Source organism: Scyliorhinus torazame, chromosome 9 (assembly GCF_047496885.1).
Source record: "Scyliorhinus torazame isolate Kashiwa2021f chromosome 9, sScyTor2.1, whole genome shotgun sequence".
Classification (NCBI taxonomy): Eukaryota; Metazoa; Chordata; class Chondrichthyes; order Carcharhiniformes; family Scyliorhinidae; genus Scyliorhinus; species Scyliorhinus torazame.
Genome location: NC_092715.1, coordinates 155,439,718 through 155,461,595, shown reverse-complemented (window position 1 = coordinate 155,461,595; position 21,878 = coordinate 155,439,718). Strand labels below are relative to the sequence as shown.

Sequence of the window (21,878 nt, the reverse complement as noted above, 5' to 3'; positions counted from 1 at the left end):
TGGTAAACCTTTCACACTTGTGTAGAATTAAATGCAGTTTAAATATCCAGTCAGTTTGTTTATTGTTAACTTTTCAGGACCTGGTCAATGAAATTGAATTACATGAATAAGGCAGATCAGGGGCATTTTGTATTCTTGAGGACTCGTGAAAACAAACTTTCAATTGTGGACAAAATTTGAAGCCATTTTATTGTCATATAAAAAGAAACATTGTGATGCAGTTTATGCATCCTATTTATTTTTGCTGAATAATTTCCTAATGTTTTTGATATTCCATAAATACATCAAGAAAAATGGTAGTACCTAAGACTGCGGAGGCCATTTGTATTTTAAGATTAGATTCCACAACCCTAGAGCAACTAATAACTACTGTATATCAATAACTGTATGTGAAAATCACGTTTACTTGGACATTGTGCTTTTCCTCTGTGATTGACAATGATCTGTACGTGCTATTGATGGGAAAATTACATTGTTTATCTGCATATATATATTGAACATACAGCCCATCTGCAATCCAAAATAAAATAAGGTTGATAAAATTGATCTGTTAACATGGTCCGGTGGTGGCAGCACAGTTTAATTTACCTCTGAAAGGCCATGATGCTGTTGAGAAACTACACGTATGTTTTCTCTGCAGGAGAGGTAGTGTGTATGAAGGTTACTGCTTACATAGTTAATAGATTAGTAAAGTCAACATTGACGAGCATTTTAACTGCAAAAATTACACCAGACAATTGCTTTTATCTTTGCATGTTATTACATTCAGACGTATACCTGAAGCTCATTAATTTAGTAAATTTGTACAGGAATCATATTTATGCCATTTCCTTTTGTACTTCATGAAATTAAATGGGAATTATTACACACTGATGACACAAACTTTCTAAATGTTGCTTCTGTGATTTCTCATTGGTTTCCTAAAATGGGAAATATTTGACTGCTCAGTCTAGTACAGTGTATAAAACCTGGTAAAGATTACATTTTTACAGAATTCACACAAAGCCATAACCACTTGATTTCCTTTTGTGAACAAATGTCCCTTGAGCTTGAAATTTGATTTGCCATCTTTTATTATTGGTAAAACTGCCTCGTGTATTTAATTAAATTCAAAATGACCCATCAAGTTTGAGCTGCTTGGACCTGACACCGGTTTAGTTGACTACACTTAACAAAGTACTTGATGTCCATGTTTACCTCCAGAGAGTTTAATGAATGTGCTGGTGCAATTGTAAAATCTCAGGTATTCATTTACCATTTGCTGTAAAAGCAAAGAAAGGCATACGAGTCTGCGACAGCAGTAAGTTGTGGGCAGGAGAAAGTACAACAACATTGTACTCTGCAGAACTTGTGGGAACACAGCCCATCAAGGGTTGGTACATTGTTTGCTTAGTTTGTTTTTGAGGTAATGCAGGTGTGTGTTTATCCTGCAGTCTGTGTCGTATCCTTTGTAAACATTACATCATATATTTTTGAAAAGGATATGCAATTATGCTGTTGCTATTAACAGATACAAATCCTGAAGAAAATAATCCAAGCATCACCACTAGACCAACATGAAGTCAAATGAAAGTGGCAGGTTTCAAGGCTCTAATTTAGGTTAAACTGAGCTGCCCATCTGCACTTCTGGAAGATCAAGCGGTCACTTAGTTAAAACTTGTCAAATTATAAAGGGAATTTACAAAGTAAGTTAACATCTTGCTGAAGTGCTCAAATATGATGGGGGGGGGGGGGGGCGGAGTATATAAATTTCACATGGAGAAATGTCAGAAGAAGCTGCATGGATTCTAAATCTGGTACCATTTGAGAAGTTAACTTCTGTGTTATTGCATTCTATTTGACGTAACTCCACGCGAGTGACCTAGTCTAATTTCACTTTCATGCTCACTTCTCTCTTTTTATTCTTGAATGGAATGTGAGTGTAGCTGGCAAGTCCAGCATTTGTTGCCCATCCCTAATTATCATTGAGAAAGTGGCAGAATACCACTGCCTTTAAGCACTGTAGCCCATGTGGTGTCATGCCGTTAGGGCGTGCCTAGATTTTGACCCAGTGACTAAGCAGGAATGGCAATATAGTTCCAAGTTGGAATGATGTGTGACTTCGAGGGGAACTTGCAGGTGGTGATGTTCGTATGCATCTGCTGCTTTTAAGTGGTAGAGGTTGCAAGTTTGCAAGTTGTTCCTGAAGGAGTATTGGCGAGTTGCAGCAGAGCATCATGTACAGTACACATCGCTGCCATTGAGCATCGGTGGTGGTGGGAGTGAATGTTTAAGGTGGTGGATGTGGCCCAAGGCAAGCGGGCTGCCTTGCCCTAGATGGTGTCAAAATTCTTGCACTCATCCAGGCAAGTTGAGAGTATTCCATCACATTCCTCACTGTGCCTTGTAGATGGTGGACAGGAATTGGGGGGTCTGGAGGTGAGTTACTTTCTGCAGAGTTCCCAACCTCTGACCCTTCTCTGGTAGCCACAATATTTAATTGGTGGTCAGTGGTAACTCTCCCAGGATTGTGATGGTGGGGGGGGGTTCCATGATGGTAATATCCAGAGTAGAAAGTTAGATGTATCCTGTTGGGGAGGTTATTGCCTGGCACTTATGTGATATAAATATATCTTGCCACTTATCAACCCAAGCCTGAATGTTGTCCAAGTCTTGCTGCATACTTTTAATATCTGAGGCGTCGCAATCATCAGCAAACATCCCTACTTGGATTGGATCCTATGCTGGAGGACAAGTCAATAATGAAGCAGCTGAAGATGGTTGGACCTTGGACACCACCCTGAGGAACCTTTACAACAATGTGCTGGAACTGAGATCATTGGCTTCCAAGAACCATGACCATCTCCCTTTGTGCTAGATATTACTCAACCAGTGGAGAGTTTTTTCCCCCAATTCTCATTGACTTCAATTTTGCAAGGACTGCACATTTGGTCAATTGGTGTCGAGGGCAATCACTCTCATCTCTGGAGTTCAGCTCTTTCGTCCATGTTTGGACCAAGGCTGCAATTAAGTTAGGAGTCAAGTGAAAATGGCAGAACCCAAACTGAGCATCAGTAAACACATTTTTGCTGAGTAAGTGTTCCTTGATAGCACCTCCACCACCTCGCTGATTATCGCAAGTAGGCTGATGGGCTGGCAAATGGTCAGATTGAATTTGTCCTGCTTTTTGCGGATCGGACAAATCTAGGTAATTCTCCACTTTGCTGGTAGGTTCCAGTATTTTAGCCGTACTGGAACAGCTTGGCTAGGGGTGTGGCTGGTTTCGGAGTTTAAGATTTCAGTCCTATGCCGAGTTATTATCTGGGCCTGTAGCCTTGCTGTATCCACTGCTTTCGGTTATTTTATAAACAAGTGAAGTGAATTGAATTGGCTGAAGACTGGTATCTATGATGCTCGGTCCACCCAGTGAATGCTGACATAGAGCACCCACTCAGTACCTCTAGCTGAAGATGATTGCAAATGGTTCAGCCTACTCTTTTGCACTGATATACTAATGAGGATATTTGTGGAACCTCTCCTTGAGTTGTTTAATTAACCACCATCATTCACAGTTTGGTGCGGTAGGACTGCAGAGCTTTGATCTGTTCTGCTGGTTGTGGGATCACTTTGCTCCCTCTATCACCTGCGGCTTCTGCTGTTTGGCATGAATGCAGTCCAGTGTTGCAGCTTCACCAGGTTGGCACCTCCATTTATGGGTATGTCTGGTTCTTCTCCGGGCATGTTCTGAACTTTTCAATGAACCAGGTTCGGTGAAATAGTAGAGTGCGAGATATCCTGGGCCACAAGTTTACAGAGTATGGCTTAATATAATTTTTATGCTGCTGATGATGACTCGCAGCACCACATATATGCTCAGTTTCCAGCTGCTGGATCTCTTCTCCATTTATCCCATTTAGTACAGTGGTAATGCACACATGATGGATAGTACCTTCACTTTGAAAGCAGGACTTCGTCTCCCCAAGGACTGTGCAGTGGTCACTCCGACCGGCATTCTCATGAACAGATACATCTGCAATGGGACGGGTGAGGTGAAGTAGGTTTTTCTTGTCAGTTTCCTCATTACCTGCTGCTGGTCCAGTTTGGCAAATTCTTTTAGGACTTGGTCAGCTCAGTCAGTAGTGGTGCTATCGAGCCACTCATGGTGATGGATGTTGAATATCTCCCAGAGTTCTTTCTGTGCCCTTGCTGTCCTCGGTACTTCTTTCAAGTCCAAATAGAAGAATACTGATTCATCAGCTGAAGGAGGGTGATAGGTTGTAATCAGCCCCTTGTCCTTGTTTAACCTAATGTTGTGAGTCTTCATGAGGTTGGCAGTCAATGTTGAGGACTCCCAAGGCAGCCTCTTCCCGACTGCATACTATTGTGTTGCCACCTCTGGTGATGGAGGGGTCTGGGACAGTGACTGTCAGGTTCTTGCTTGATTGGTCTGTAGGTCTCATTTTGGTACAAGCCCCAGATGTTGGGTAAAGAGGACTCTGCAGAGTTGGTTGTTGGTTTACAGAGATGGTTTTTTAATATAGTTTCATGGTCACCTTCACTGGAACTAGTATTGTTCCAGATTTATTAATCAGTGGTGGGATTTGAAGCTGTACCCTGAGTATTGGGCTGGACCTCTGGATTACTACTCCAGTAAAATTCCCACAATGTCACCATCCACATAACCATGTCATTGATTTAACGGTCTATGGCCACCTGTTTAAAAGTTTGAAGCAGAGAATTCCACATTCTGATTCGTAGCATCACCTTGAGTTCTTTTGCTGTTATCTTAATATAAATTACCAGTGAAATCCAATGAAGCAAGCAGTATAAGTGTTTTCAAGAGCTTTTCTGGTTTCAAGACCAAACTGACGATTTCAGTGAAAAAGTGGCTAGGTACCTGTACAAGAGATATTAGTTTTTTAAAAAACATTTAGCCTTTTCCTTCAGGATTTGCATTTTTATACTAGCTTTTAATTCTTATCTCCAAATTTTCACTACTCTTGATTATAGCAATGGGCATTTATGTGTTTCAAAGCCTCTTTCCTTTAAAAATGAATATTGCCGACTGGACTTCTGATATTCTAGCTTATGGCCAAAGTTCCTGTATCAATGGATGTGATTCTTAGCATCTGAGGGACCAGAAATCAATCTCACCCAGCCTGCCACAATTTCATAACAATTGAAACTAGCCAAGGAAAAAGAGCTGGAGAAGAATCGTCAGGGTTGGAATGAGAAAGTGGTGGATCTGGAGAAGCACCATGTCCAGCTACAGAGCGACAAGGCAGTAACTTGTTAAAGAAAACATTTTTTACAATGCACCAATAATCCCTTTTGCTAGCAAGATGGTAGCCAGGGAAAGGGTTGGCCCACTGAAGGATAGGCAAGGGAATCTATGTGTGGAGCCAGAGGAAATGGGCGAGGTACTAAATGAATACTTTGCATCAGTATTCACCAAAGAGAAGGAATTGGTAGATGTTGAGTCTGGAGAAGGGTGTGTAGATGGCCTGGGTCACATTGAGATCCAAAAAGACGAGGTGTTGGGCGTCTTAAAAAATATTAAAGTAGATAAGTCCCCAGGGCCTGATGGGATCTACCCCAGAATACTGAAGGGGGCTGGAGAGGAAATTGCTGAGGCCTTGACAGAAATCTTTGGATCCTCACTGTCTTCAGGTGATGTCCCGGAGGACTGGAGAATAGTCAATGTTGTTCCTCTGTTTAAGAAGGGTAGCAAGGATAATCCAGGGAACTACAGGCCGGTGAGCCTTACTTCAGTGGTAGGGAAATTACTGGAGAGAATTCTTCGAGACAGGATCTACTCCCATTTGGAAGCAAATGGACGTATTAGTGAGAGGCAGCATGGTTTTGTGAAGGGGAGGTCGTGTATCACTAACTTGATAAGAGTTTTCGAGGAGGTCACAAAGATGATTACTGCAGGTAGGGCAGTGGATGTTGTCCATATGGACTTCAGTAAGGCCTTTGACAAGGTCCCTCATGGTAGACTAGTACAAAAGGTGAAGTCACATGGGATCAGGGGTGAGCTGGCAAGGTGGATACAGAACTGGCTAGGTCATAGAAGGCAGAGAGTAGCAATGGAAGGATGCTTTTCTAATTGGAGGGCTGTGATCAGTGGTGTTCCACAGGGATCAGTGCTGGGACCTTTGCTGTTTGTAGTATATATGAATGATTTGGAGGAAAATGTATCTGGTCTGATTAGTAAGTTTGCAGACGACACAAAGGTTGGTGGAAGTGCGGATAGCGATGAGGACTGTCAGAGGATACCATAAGACATAGGAGCAGAAGTAAGGCCATTCGGCCCATCGAGTCCACTCCGCCATTCAATCATGGCTGATTTCAACTCCATTTACCCGCTCTCCATAGCCCTTAATTCCTCGAGAAATCAAGAATTCATCAACTTCTGTCTTAAAGACACTCAACATCCCGGCCTCCACCGCCCTCTGTGGCAATGAATTCCACAGACCCACCACTCTCTGGCTGAAGAAATTTCTCCTCATCTCTGTTCTAAAGTGACTCCCTTTTATTCTAAGGCTGTGCCCCCGGGTCCTAGTCTCCCCTGCGAATGGAAACAACTTCCCTACATCCACCCTATCTAAGCCATTCATTATCTTGTAAGTTTCTATTAGATCTCCCCTCAACCTCCTAAACTCCAATGAATATAATCCCAGGATCCTCAGACGTTCATTGTATGTTAGGCCTACCATTCCTGGGATCATCCGTGTGAATCTCCGCTGGACCCGTCCAGTGCCAGTATGTCCTTCCTGAGGTGTGGGGCCCAAAATTGCTCACAGTATTCTAAATGGGGCCTAAGTAATGCTTTATAAAGCTTCAGAAGTACATCCCTGCTTTTATATTCCAAGCCTCTTGAGATGAATGACAACATTGCATTTGCTTTCTTAATTACGGACTCAACCTGCAAGTTTACCTTTAGAGAATCCTGGACTAGGACTCCCAAGTCCCTTTGCACTGCAGCATTGTAAATTTTGTCACCGTTTAGAAAATAGTCCATGCCTCTATTCTTTTTTCCAAAGTGCAAGACCTCGCACTTGCCCACGTTGAATTTCATCAGCCATTTCTTGGACCACTCTCCTAAATTGTCTAAATCTTTCTGCAGCCTCCCCACCTCCTCCATACTACCTGCCCCTCCACCTATCTTTGTATCATCGGCAAACTTAGCCAGAATGCCCCCAGTCCCGTCATCTAGATCGTTAATATATAAAGAGAACAGGTGTGGCCCCAACACTGAACCCTGCGGGACACCACTCGGCACCAGTTGCCATTCCGAAAAAGAACCTTTTATCCCAACTCTCTGCTTTCTGCCTGACAGCCAATCGTCAATCCATGTTAGTACCTTGCCTCGAATACCATGGGCCGTTATTTTACTCCGCAGTCTCCCGTGAGGCACCTTATCAAAGGCCTTTTGGAAGTCAAGATAGATAACATCCATTGGCTCTCCTTGGTCTAACCTATTTGTTATCTGTTCAAAGAACTCTCAACAGGTTTGTCAGGCACGACCTCCCCTTACTAAATCCATGCTGACTTGTCCTAATCTGACCCTGCACTTCCAAGAATTTAGAAATCTCATCCTTAACAATGGATTCTAGAATCTTGCCAACAACTGAGGTTAGGCTAATTGGCCTATAATTTTCCATCTTTTTCCTTGTTCCCTTCTTGAACAGGGGGGGTTAAAACAGCCATTTTCCAATCCTCTGGGACTTTCCCTGACTCCAGTGACTTTTGAAAGATCATAACTAACGCCTCCACTATTTCTTCAGCTATCTCCTTTAGAACTCTAGGATGTAGTCCATCTGGGCCCAGAGATTTATCAATTTTTGCAGCAGGATTTAGATTGTTTGGAGACTTGGGTGGAGAGATGGCAGATGGAGTTTAATCCGGACAAATGTGAGGTAATGCATTTTGGAAGGTCTAATGCAGGTAGGGAATATACAGTGAATGGTAGAACCCTCGAGTATTGAAAGTCAGAGATCTAGGAGTACAGGTCCACAGGTCACTGAAAGGGGCATCACAGGTGGAGAAGGTAGTCAAGAAGGCATAAGGAATGCTTGCCTTCATTGGCCGGGGCATTGAGTATAAGAATTGGCAAGTCATGTTGCAGCTGTATAGAACCTGAGTTAGGCCACACTTGGAGTATAGTGTTCAATTCTGGTCGCCACACTACCAGAAGGATGTGGAGGCTTTAGAGAGGGTGCAGAAGAGATTTACCAGAATGTTGCCTGGTATGGAGGGCATTAGCTATGAGGAGCGGTTGAACAAACTCGGTTTGTTCTCATTGGAACGAAGGAGGTTGAGGGGCAACCTGATAGAGGTCGACAAAATTATGAGGGGCATAGACAGAGTGGATAGTCAGAGGCTTTTCCCCAGGGTAGCGGGGTCAATTACTAGGGGGCATAGGTTTAAGGTGAGAGGGGCAAGGTTTAGAGTAGATGTACGAGGCAAGTTTTTTACACAGAGGGTAGTGGGTGCCTGGAACTTGCTACCGGAGGAGGTGGTGGAAGCAGGGACGATAGTGACATTTAAGGGGCATCTTGACAAATACATGAATAGGATGGGAATAGAGGGATACGGACCCAGGAAGTGTAGAAGATTGTAGTTTAGTTGGGCAGCATGGTCGGCATGGGCTTGGAGGGCCGAAGGGCCTGTTCCTGTGCTGTACATTTCTTTGTTTGTTCTATCTCTTCCATCGAAATGCCCTCACGCTGTACAACCACATGGTTGATACTTTCTGGGCGGGATTCTCCGTCCAGTTATGCCGGAATTGCAGCGAGGCTGGAAACTATCGGATCGGTCCCGTTAGGGCCGTCACGCATGAGACAACCTGATCGCCTTCAGGTTTGCCAACTAGGGGTCCTGACCACCGGCAACTCAGCTGTCCCGTCTTGCCACCCACCCCCTCTCCTCTGCCCCTTCCTGCACTCCACCCCAGCACCTCCACCCCTCTTCAGCTTCACCACCAGGTGTTGGCCCTGGGTTGGCAGTATAGGCCGGGCTGGCCCAAGCGCTGGAGGATGATCCGCTCCGCAATGAGCTCTGGTGCTCCGGATCGATTGACGAAGTATGACTCCCACTCCAGTGTCTACTGTCTGCCCGGATAATCCTTGCATGCGTGCTGGCCATGCCAACACAGTGGCCCACAGACATTCGGGAGAGACGGAAGCGTGGACTGTGTTTCGGCAGGGGAGGGTGGGTGCACAGTGGTGTGGTTAGCGGTGAGGGTCACTCACCAGGTAGGCCATACCACATGGCCCTTCCACATCTCTAGCCTGGTCAACCCGCTACCTCTGGGGGTACCCCCGACTGTCCTGGAGGCTCAGGCCTCTGCCGTCCTCCCCCGCATCCTACATCACTGGCCGAACACACCACCCCCCCCTTCAACTGCGCCCAGCCCAAGCCTCCCTTACATCCTTCAGATAGAGGACCAAGGCAGTTCAAAACATCAGTAAACAGGTATTTAATGGTGACACTGCTATGTACTGAAATTGTGCCCTAACTCCTAACGCTATCTTGTGTGCTGCAGCTTTCTAATCTTAGGTGCCCTAATGCTCCGTCAAGGTGGTTCCCCAGGTGGTGCATCAGAAGTGGAGGTGGCCTGCTGTATATCTCGCCCTGCGACCTGGGTCCCTTTTGGTAGCTGTCCTCTCTAGCGATCAGGCCTGAATGGGTCCAGCAGTCTTCTGGATGTTTAGGGTGGAGTGATGCCAACCTGTTCCGCCTGCTGCCCATCGGATGGTACAGGGACATGGTTGTGGGGGGGGAGGGGGTGGAGTCACCAGCACTGGCCCCATCACCACCAATTTACTGCAACATGCCGTCATTGTCAAATTTCTTAGCTGATTAATTTATTTAAATTCAAAATAGCTGGAGGTGAAAGATCGTTTCCACTGTGGGTACTTGAGATTGGCTATTACAAGCAATTCTGCCTGTTGAGGATCCAGCTGCTGACTGCAATCTCTTGGTGTGGGCTGTGGCCCACCTGGATGTCTAGCAGTCGTGGCTCTGGAAAACTGATGGGGGAGAATCAGGCATGTTAACGAGGACAATATTCCATATTCCTCCACAAGAAATAGAAGTAGAATGTGACCCTTCAAGCCTGCTCCGCCATTCAACACAGTTATGGCTGAACTTGGGCTTCAACTCCACTTTCCTGACCATTCACCATATCTCCTGATTCCCTGAGAGACCAAGACTGGGATTCTCCGTGCCGAAATCGCGCTCGGCGCGGGCCGGAGAGTGGGGTCTCAGACCCGTGACGCCCGAACACGATTCTCCGCAGACCGGAGAATCGCCGCGGCGCAGGTCGGGTGCTGTTGAAAGAGGCCGCCGCAGCGTTTCTCCGCGATCGACGGGCTGAGTTCCACCGCCGTGGTTCCAACCTGCTTCCACCCAGCTGGAGCTCAGACTCGTGGCCACTCTGGCCGTCCGGAGGGGGGGGGGGGGGGGATCAAACTCTGGGGGGAGCCTCCACGACAGCCAGGCCCGCGATCGGGTGCTACCGATCGGCGGGCACACTCGATCTGGGGAGGGCCTATCTTTCGCGCAGGCCTGCTGTGTGGCTCCGCCATGTTGCGCAGGAGCCGCCGCGCTCATGCATGGATCCGCGTCTGGAAGTGCAGGGCCTTGTATCGGCGAACGCCTGCGCCCTGCTATCCCTCTTTAAACCGGAGAGAATCACTCCAGACTTTTTGAAAAAAGTCTGGAGTGATTCGCGCCCGTTTTCCGACGGGCCTGAGGACATAGCCCTATTTTCGGAGAATCCCTGCCCAAATCTCTGTCTCCCAGCCTTAATGTATTCAATGACTGATCATTCACAACCTCTGGGGCAGAGAATTCCAAAGATTCTCAACTTTTTGAATGCAGTAAATTCCCCTCCTCTCAGTCCTAAATGATATGTCGCCACATTTTAGATTCTCTGACCAGTGGAAACCATCTTTACTCTAGCGTCCACCCTATCAAGTCCCTTCAGAATCTTGTATATTTCAATGAGATCACCTCTCATTCTTCCAAACGCCCAGAAAAAGTAGTCCCAATTTACTCAGCCTCTCATGTAGTACAATTCTCTCATCCAAGGGACCAATTTAGCTATTCCGCCTCTAATGCAAGTATATACTTTCTGAAATATGGTGACCTAAACTGCACACACTACTCCAAATGTGGTCTCACCGAAACTCTACAATTGTAGCAAGAGTTCTTTATTCCTATACTCTAATGCCCTTGGCACTAAAAGCCATTTGGCCTTCCTAATTGCTTGCTGTACCTACATGTTAATTATGTTGTGTTCCTTGTACATTCAACATTAACACCAAGTTTCTCACCTTTTTAAAAAAAGAATCAACTTTTCTATTCTTTCCACCAAAGTGAATAACTTCACAGTTCCCTACATTGTAATCCATCTGCCATCTTGTTGCCCAATCACCTAACCTGCCTCTCTCTCTTTGCAGCATCTTTGTATCCTCCCCACAGGTTACCTTTCCACCTTGTTTGGTATCTTCAGGAAACTTAGATACATTACCAACTCTTCGTATAATAGAAATTATAGTGCAGAAGGAGGCCATTTGGCCCATCAAGTCTGCAGAGGCCTTTGGAAAGAGCACCCAACTTAAGGCCATGCTGCCACCCTATTCCCGTAACCCAGTAACTCCATCCCTTTTTTGAAAACAAAAGGCAATTTAACATGGCAAATCCACCTAACCTGCATATCTTTGGACTGCGGGAGGAAACCGGAGCGCCTGGAGGAAACCCATGCAGACACGGAAGTGTAAACTCCACAGACAGCGATCCAAGCCAGGAATCTAACCTGGGACCCTGGAGCTGTGAAACAACTGCTAACCACTGTGCTACCATGCTGTTTCCAAGTCATTAATATATATTGTAAATAGCTGTGGTCCCCAGCACAGGGCCCACTATTCACTGCCTGCCAACTTGGGAAAAGGTCTCACTTTAGAATTCTTACAGTGCAGAAGGAGGCCATGCAGAAAGAGTCCATTCAGCCCATCGAGTCTGCACGACTCACTGAAAGAGCACCCTACCTCGGCCCACACCCCCACCTTATCCCGCATCAGACCTTTTGGACACTTAAGGGGCAATTTAACATGGCCAATCCACCCAACATGCACATCTTGGACTGCGGGAGGAAACTGGAGCGCCTGGAGAAAACCTATGCAGACACTGGAAGAATCTGCAAACTCCACACAGACGGTTAACCAAGGTCGGAAGCGAATCCGGGTCCCTGGCGTTGTGAGGCAGAAGTGGTAACCACTGTGCCACCACTTTGTGCCCACTCTGTTAACCAATCCTCTGTCCATGCTAATGTGTTACATCTGGCTCCATGCATACTTACCTTGCCTACTAAACTTTTGTGTGACACGTTCTCAAAAGCCTTTCGGAAGTCCCAAGTATATCATACCTACTAGTTCCCCTTTATCTTCCTCTACTAGTTACATCCTTAAACAACTCCAATAAATTTATTAAACGGGACTTTCCTTCAGTACATAAGAACTAGGAACAGGAGTAGGCCATCTGGCCCCTCGAGCCTGCTCCGCCATTTAATGAGATCATGGCTGATCTTTGTGGACTCAGCTCCACTCTCCGGCCCGTACACCATATCCCCGAATCCCTTTATTCTTTAGAAAGGCATCTATCTTTTTCTTAAAAACGTTTAAAGAAGGAACCTCAACTGCTTCACTGGGCAAGGAATTCCAGAGATTCACAACCCTTTGGGTGAAGAAGTTCCTCCTACACTCCGTCCTAAATCTACCTCCCTTTATTTTGAGGCTATGCCCCCTAGTTCTGCTTTCCCCGACCAGTGGAAACAACCTGCCCGCATCTATCCTATCTATTCCCTTCATAATTTTATATGTCTCAATAAGATCCCCCCCCGCATCCTTCTGAACTCCAATGAGTACAGTCCCAGTCTACTCAACCTCTCGTCATAATCTAATCCCCTCAACTCTGGGATCAACCTAGTGAATCTCCTCTGCACACCCTCCAGTGCCAATATGTCCTTTCTTAGGTAAGGAGACCAAAACTGAACACAATACTCCAGATGCGGCCTCACCAACACCCTATACAATTGCAGCATAACCTCACTAGTCTTGAACTCCATCCCTCTAGCAATGAAAGACATAACTCGATTAGCCTTTTTAATCACCTGTTGCACCTGCACACCAACTTTTTGCGACTCGTGCACCAGCACACCCAGGTCCCTCTGCACAGCAGCATGTTTTAACATCTTACCGTTTAAATAATAATCCATTCTGCTGTTATTCCTCCCAAAATGGATAGCCTCACACTTGGCAACATTGAATTCCATCTGCCAGACCCTAGCCCATTCACCTAACCTATCCAAATCCTTCTGCAGACTTCCGGTATCCTCTGCCCTTTTTGCTTTACCACTCATCTTATCACTCATCTCATCCACTCAGTATATCCATGTTGACTTGTTCTAATCATACTATGCTTTTCTAAGTGCACTGTTAACACTTCCTTAATAATAGATTCTAGCATTTTCCCAATGACTAGGCCAACAGGCTCGAAGGGTCACATAGTCTCCTCCTACTGTCCGATCTTGAAAAGCAGAGTGACATTTGCCAACTTCCAATTTGGTGAGGCCAACCCCAAATCCAGTGAATTCTGGAAAATCTCAGCCAATTCATCAACCATCTCTGAAGCTTCCTCCTTTAAGCCCCTAAAGTGGAAGCTATCAGACCCTGGAGATTTATTGCATTTCGGTCCCTTAAGTTTCTCTAGTATTTTTTCTGTTGACATTAATTTCCCTAATTTAAAAAATCACTTATAGTCACAAGTAGGCTTCAAATGAAGTTACTGTGAAAAGCCCCTCATCGCCACATTCCGGCGCCTGTTTGGGGAAGCTGGTACAGGAATTGAACCGTGCTGCTGGCCTGCCTTGGTCTGCTTTTAAGCCAGCTCTTTAGCCCTGTGCTAAACCAGCTATTCTTTTAAGCCCCTAGTTTATCATCTATTTCAGGCATGAAATTTGTGCCTTCTATTGTGAAGTCAGATGTCAGATGCAAAATATTTGGTCACTGCCTTTGCCATTTTCTTTACTTTGTTTCCTTCATTTCTTTTTTACTTCTATTCCCTGCACTGACCTTATTCCTTGATATAACAATTTTTGTTACTCTCTCCCTTCCTTTCCCACATTCCTATACTCCTTTTGATGCTTCAACCTCTCTCTTTGGATATTTAAATCTCTTTTCACCCAAAGTCTTTCCCAGCCCCCTCCCTGAAGTTTGAAGTCCTGTCGTTGGCCCTGCTTATAAGATTGGCCAGGATACTCATCTCAACCCTGTTATAGTGTCAGATTAGATCACTCTTCCTGTGGTAGTGATGACAGTGTTCCTTGTATCAAAACTGCTTCTTCCCACACTATTCTTTTGAGCGATGTATTTATTTTTCTAATCTGCTTGATCCTATCATCATAGAATTTACAGTGCAGAAGGGGGCCATTCGGCCCATCGAGTCTGCACCGGCTCTTGGAAAGAGCACCCTACCCAAGGTCAACACCTCCACCCTATCCCAGTAACCCAACCCAACACGAAGGGCAATTTTGGACACTAAGGGCAATTTATCATGGCCAATCCACCTAACCTGCACATCTTTGGACTGTGGGAGGAAACCGGAGCACCCGGAGGAAACCCACGCACACACTGGGAGGATGTGCAGACTCTGCACAGACAGTGACCCAAGCCGGAATCGAACCTGGGACCCTGGAGCTGTGAAGCAATTGTGCTATCCACCATGCTACCGTGCTGCCCCTTATGCGTTACCTTTTAGAGTATTACCTTTTATGATCTGCATTTTAATTTGGACACTAACTCATCAAATTCTGTTCGCAGAATATCAATCCTATGTTGTGGGTTCCCCACATGGACCACAACAACTGGATTTTCCTCCTCCTGCTCCAAGTGCTTCACTAGCCATGAGGAGCCGTGTTTAACCATTGCACCGGGCAAGCAACATAACCTTAGGAACTCCCAGTTGTGGCTATAGAGAACAGGACCTATCGCACTCCTATCACTTCCACCACATTTTCTTGACTCCCCACCACCCCCACTTGAATAACATTCTTCACCATGGTGCCATGGTCAGTCTGCTTATCTATCTTACAGATTTTCCCCACAACAACACAGGCAGAAAGCACCTCTTACCTGTTGGCCAAAGTCGGGAGCATAAGGCTCTTCCATCACTATGTGCTGAATCCCCCTTACCTGCCTAATGTACCATTACACCCTCCTGTCCATGACCAGTGGCCAATTCGAAAGATTTGCCGATCCTTCAGGGATGTGACCATTTCTGCACAAAGTGTCCAGGTAAACTTCTCTCTCCCTGATTCATTTCATTCTCTCAGCTGAATCTTCGACTCTGAGCTGAACTCCTGACATTTAACTGCCGATGCGTTTACCCTGAATAACACTGGTGTCCAGCAACTCTCACATTCTGCAGTAGTAGAACATCACCTGCCCTGCACAGTGGTTAGCTCTGTGTCTCAGCTCCAGGGTCCCAGGTTCGATTCCCAGCTTCGGCCACTGTCTGTGCGGAGTCTGCACGTTACTCCCCGTGTCTGTGTGGGTTTCCTCCCACAGTCCAAAGATGTGCGGGTTGGGTGGCTTGGCCATGATAAATTGCCCTTTTAGAGTGGAGTGTTCTTTCCAAGTGCCGGTGCAGACTCGATGGGCCAAATGGCCTCCTTCTGCACTGTAAATTCTGCACCCATTCTCAATTTCGCCCCCTCTCATGCTCTTTTAAGCCTCCAGGTTGACTCTTCCATGGAGTAAATGCTCCTCTCATGGGGCTATGCCTCAGCATTCCCACTGCACTGCAAAAATGAATGCAGGAGCAATTTGATGGTTTGGAAGCCTCTGTTCATGTTTTGCAATCTTGAGGAAATGCCAGACCCAGAGCCAAGGTGATCAGCCTGAGCTGCTGGAAACTATGACTGCAGAGGTTCCATCTTTGTTTCCCCCATTGCAGTGTTCGGGCAGCAGACCAATTCTTCCATAGTTGATGCCTTGGAAAACAATGCTACTGGACATGGTGCAAGCTCGCTAGCAGCTGGACAAATGTACTTAAAAGATCTCTGTATATAGCTTTCAATCTTTTCATTTTGGCTAATCGTTTTAACATTTTAGAAAAATGTCCTCTCCCTCCAGTGAGCTGCTTCCTAGGCCGTTCTTTCCCTTATCTTGTTACTGTGCGCATGCTAAATTTCCCTGTGAATCCCCTTCTACCAAAAGCAGCACCCAGGGTGATGGTGTCTGAGCTGGTGCTGGTTAAGTTGTAGTTGAGTGACATTTCATCTTCAAGAGACTTAACAGTCTTTCTCTTCTCCAGCATATTTTCAGATAGTGGAACTGAAAGGAAAAAGGGTTAACCCTAACGTCCTATTGACTGTTGATTAGAAACTTGACATGTCATATAAGTAATAACAAGAAGAGCAGATGAATGGCTGGAAACTCCACGGTGCGTAACTCACCTTTTGACTTCCCAAATTGTCCCCCATCAACAAAACACAAATCAGAGCTGTGATAAAATATTATCCACTTGCCTGGATTAATGCAGCTCCGACAAGACTTTAAGTCCATCAGCATCTCAAGAAAGGACATTCTGCTTGATAGACATCCCTTCGCCAACTTAAACATTCACTCCCTCCACTGCCAGTGCACAGCGGCAGCAGTGTGTACCGTCTATAAGGTACACTGCAACAACACACCTAAGGCTCCTTCAACAGTACCTTCCAAACCTGTGATTTCCACCACTTAGGAGGACAGGGGCGCCAGGCACATGGGAACACCACCAACTGCAAGTTGCCCTCCAAACCACACATAATCCTGACGAGAAACTATATTGTCGATCTGTCATTGGGTCAAAATACTGAATTCCATTCAGAGCAACATTTTGGGTGCACCTATATCACGTGGCATTGCAGTTGTTCAAGAGAGTGGCTCACCACCACCAACACAAGAGCAATTTCAGAAGAGCAATAAGTGCTGGCTTTGCCAGTAATGCTTTTGTCCAAGAATGAATACAAATAATGACCGGTAAGTGGCTACTAAAAGCAGCAGCATTTTATCACTCATTGAGATGGAGAAATAAATTTGAGTGAAGTGGGAAAGACAATTAGATGACCAAAAGCTTGTGGGACATATTCTTTAGCCTCTGCAGGAACTTTTCTCCTGCCATGCACATGATGCCCATCCAACTGGCTTTGGGAATATGGTGTGGTTAAACCTTCATCCTCCACCTACGCTTGCCTGCTTTTCATGGGATATTGGCTGAGCTGACTGGGCCAGCATTTATTGCTCATCCCTAATTGACCTTGAGAGGATGGTGGTGAGCTTCCTTCTTGAACTGTTGCAGTCCATGTGGTGCAAGAGTTCCCTCATTTCTGTTATGTGGGCAGTTCTGTGATTTTGACCCAGGAATGATGAAGTAATTTATTTCGAAGTCAGGATGGTGCGTGACCTGTCAGGCAGCTCCCGGGTGATGGTGCCCACTGCCTTTGTCCTTCTAGGTGGTAGTGATGGTGGATTGTAGAAGAGGTGGATGAAAGATGTCTTGGCGCATTGCTGTAGGTTGTATTCAGTGCAGCAGTTGTGCACTGACGGTGGAGGAACTGAATGGGGTGCCAATCCTATAGATTGCTTTGTTTTGAATGGAGTCAAACTTCTTTGAATGTTATTACAGCTGCACCCACCCAGGCAAGTGCATAGTATCCCATCACACTCCTGATGGAGTCTTTAAGAAGATTAGACCTTTGACATTCTCTAGGTATTTTTGTGGCAGGTCCAGTTAAGTTTCTGGTCAGTAGAGGCATTCAAAATCTTTATGATGAAAGATATGGAAATATTAATGTAATTGAAGTTCAGAGAAAGGTGCTTAGGCTATCTTGTTGGAGATGGCCATTGCCATCTTATGTCACAGGAATTTTATTTTCCACTTAGTCGCAATCTGGATGTAGACATGGACTGCTTCATTATCTGAAAAATTGAAAATGGAGCTGAACACTTTGCAATCATCAGCAAATTGCTGACTTCTGTACTTTGTAACAGAGGGAAAGGTCATTGATAGACTAAGGACTAAGACTCTGACTACAAAAGCCTGCCTAGCGATATTCCTGCTGCTAAGTGCAACAAGGTCTTCCTTCTCCCTTCCAACATACCAAATCCGGGGCAAATGGATTTCTGCTCTGCTTCCTGCCATTTTGAAAAATCTTGGTTTGCAGGTGTCTCGAAGCAAAATATCTAATAGTGACTAGCACACACTCCCACTTCCACCCTTTTCCAATTATGCCAGCTGCTACTTCAAAGTGCGCGTAGTTCTAGTCGCTCACCCATTCCATTCAAATGAGACACACTGATCAATGTGGGGCCTTAATTGCACCCAGGTAATCAGAATGTGCCAAACATTTGTTCTTGAAAAATGGCCTGAATTAAGTTTAACCCAGTGCCTCTTGATGGCGTGAATCACTTTTCTACCAGTGGATAGTCCATTTCAAAAATATATATAGTGGGACTTAGTTTAGGTTCTCTGCATGCTGAAGGAAATTTAGTTTGCCTTGGTTTGTGTTCTTTTTGCTTTCTGCTTGTATGGCAAATTACCCATGACATTTTACAGAAGCTACTTTTTAAAAATTCTGACCAACTTTCACAGCTTCATACTGTAATGTGTCCCATGATCTGCCAGTGAAAATCCTGAGCTTGTTTTGTGCTGTCCTAATTGCTCTCCTCATGTGTATCAAGATCATCTTTGAAAATTACATCCTTTTAACGCTTGAACATATTCTGTTCTTTCCCATATTCTGTTTCTTTCATTAAGATGCAGTTAGCCACACATGCATAAAGCGTATCATAATGAGTATGTAGGTGAATTAAAATGTCATAATTTGCACCAGGTGCAGCATAGAATTATCACATAATATTATTTGGAGCTTAATGACTATCTAATTGTTTAAATGTGCAGCACACCAAGTTATTTATCAACACTGAGCTTATTCGTGCATTAACCACATTATGCTTGGGTTAGGCTAGTGAGGATAAATGAGTTGTCATGGGCATCAAGTCTGTTTTTCAGACATGCTTCCTTTATTTCTTACAGCCTGGAAAGTATTGGTCCCAGGAGGATTGGTGTGGCAGCTGAGGAAACATATCTGAATAAGAGACATTATATTCACATTAGGGAGCCTGCCATCTTGCTTGTGATGCACGATTGGGTTTTCTTTTCAAACGATGATTTGCGTTTGCCACTTGAGGCTTTTCTTTTGAATTCTGTTGGCAAGAAAGTCAGCTTGAGGGTCCAGATTAGCCATTATGTAGGCTTCAAACCACACAGTTCACAATGACAGGAAGTAATGGTATGTTAAGTATTAAAATGCTTTTTAAGTAATCGTTAGAAAAATTATGTGTTTGGTTTGCTTGGCTAATTTAGTAATGGGAACATTGAGCTACTTTTAAGGAATTGCATTATGTAAACTTTAAAATTTATTTTGTTTCTGTTAATGCAACATGTATCAGTGCTTGAGGGAAAGTCTCCTGCCTGCATTACACAACAAATTATCTTGACACGTTGCTAAATAATGAAGTAATCTTCATCCGCTCTTGTGCACAAATGAACTTAAGTGATTTATAGTAGGTTGATGTCTCTTGTTCTCTAAATTGCTTTTTCTTTCAACATTGCAGAGCAGATGAAAGTCTTTATATCCCCCCCCCCCTTTTTGCCCTTATCAGTCAGTGGGATGGACTAGGTCATACCATTGTCACATTGTCTGCAAGGAACTTCCAGACCAGCTGAGTCCCACTCTGAATTATTTTTTCAATTGCCTTGAGCTGATATCAAAATATAGTGCAAAAGGCGCGCAATGTATTTGCCCACATGTGTCTTTAAAAAGCTATATTTTATATTCAGTTGTGCGACTCAAGTAGCTCCATGATATAACCATGTTCTATTGTGATGTAATCTTTCCTGTTTGCCTTGCGGGTAAGTTCCAGTATAAAGCAGTCCCTCAGAACGTGCACATTTGCATGCACTTAACCAGGAAAGAAGTTACGATAGCCAGAGCCAACCTGATGGCCCAGTGTTCTCTGCTGCACTCGGCAGGCAAATTATGGAATTTTAATTCACCTTTCTCAGTAGTTTCTTAACTTTGAGGCAAGGTCAGCTTTTCTAGTAAATGGAGTATTAAATATTGAGTCAAGACTGCGATTGGAACTTTGGTTTGCAATACCTTGCCATTTATATTCTGAGTTCACATAGATAGGAATAATATTTAGTAGTACAGGGTAAGTTTTGAGCTTTGAAGAGAGAAGAGGGTAGGATTCTTCATTGGGGAGACTAAGAGTGCGAGCTACCGGCTGCATTGCGCCCGAATGGGAGCGAGGCATGGTTGGTAGATGCTGGATGAAGCTTTCCAAGGGCTTCCTGACAGCCAGCATGCCTTACCAGATCTCGTGAGGCGTCGAGATCAGGATCCCAGCCACAGTAGGTGTGACCAAGCCACGCTCGCTTAAGTAGGTTTTAAACCTACTTGAGTGAGCTCACCCGGGATCTAGCAGCCTCCTGGATCTGCTGGCCTCCTCAGGGCGGTCACAGCCGGGCACCGTTCCGTGCTGGTGCACACAAACATGGACTAGATAGAACAACACCCGGGAGGCTCTCGGTTTATCGTAGGCCCCAGGGTGGTCAGGAAAAATGCGAGATGGCTCTCTGGCCCTCCACCTGTAATGAGGGCACCTTGGCATTGCCACCCTGGCACTGCCAATGTGATTTGGTGGCACTGCAAAGCCGACGGGAACAGTGTAAGGGTGGCCCGGTTACCAGGGTGGCACTGCCACAGGTCAGGGCCTGAGCGGGGCCATGCCCATTAAAGGAGGTTGGGGAGGTATAACGGGTGGGGGGTTGAGGGCAGGTAAGAAGGGGCTTCTGGGGGGTTTGAAGGGTGGGAGGGCCTAGAAAGGGAGCTTACAAGGGGGTATGGGTGGGCCTGAAGAAGGAGGGTGCCCAGGGAAACCCCCAATGGCCCAAAAAGGTTACTAAGAGGTCGATTCAAGTAAATGGGAGCAAAGTCCCATAGCGAGCTCATTGAGCCACGTGTTTTTCAGCTCTCGCAGTCGGGCAGGGCCAGGCTGGCACCCAAGTGGCACTGCCAGTGCCTGGCAGTAGTGCCAGGGCACGTTCCTGATCAAAGGTCATGCAGCTGGAGGCCTCCAATCCTCTGGGAGGCCCCCACGAGCGCCGTTCCGCAAGATACCTCGGGAATTTGCAGATTAGAGTGAGACTAGCTGTCTCGCTCTAATATGCAGATTTGCCAAAACCTGATCCTGCCCAGAATGGGTGGGATTTACATTGCAACGTCTCACGAAATCGCATTGGATCTCGCGAGGTGTTGCGAGCTGAATAGATCCCAGGAGCGGGGTCTCCTGGCCTTTTTGCCACGCTGCGTCATGGTGCGCTGCTTTTCAGGCGCAGTGTGGCCGTTGGATTGCACGTTAAGTGTGATTGGATAGCGGTGGGAAACTGGCCGGATAACTTCCAGGAAACCTCGCCACAAATGACACTTGGGGCACAATTCTCTGGCCATATTGTGCTCAAGCGAGAGCACAACACGGCCGGAGAAACCCAGGAGAGGCCGCTCTCGGGCTTCCTGGCAGCCTCCGCACCTGTCGGATTCGGAACTCCGTTCAAAAGGGACGTTACCAAATGACACTCGCAAAGTAGGTTGTAAACCTACTGACGGCATACCTACCCGGGATACACTCACCTCCCTCGATTCTCCAGCCTCCACAGGGAGGCTGCAGCCAGGCGCCGGTCAGTGCTGTTCCACAAGAATGTGGACCAGGCCGAACAGCAACCAG

The 21,878-nt window shown here is 45.7% G+C and overlaps 1 protein-coding gene across 3 annotated transcripts in view; it reads left to right on the top strand.

The window, feature by feature from the left end:
* Window positions 1-21,878, top strand: part of LOC140429532 (transducin-like enhancer protein 1) — a 145,435-nt gene that overhangs the window by 63,119 nt on the left and 60,438 nt on the right. The gene's annotated exons all lie outside the window — the stretch shown is intronic.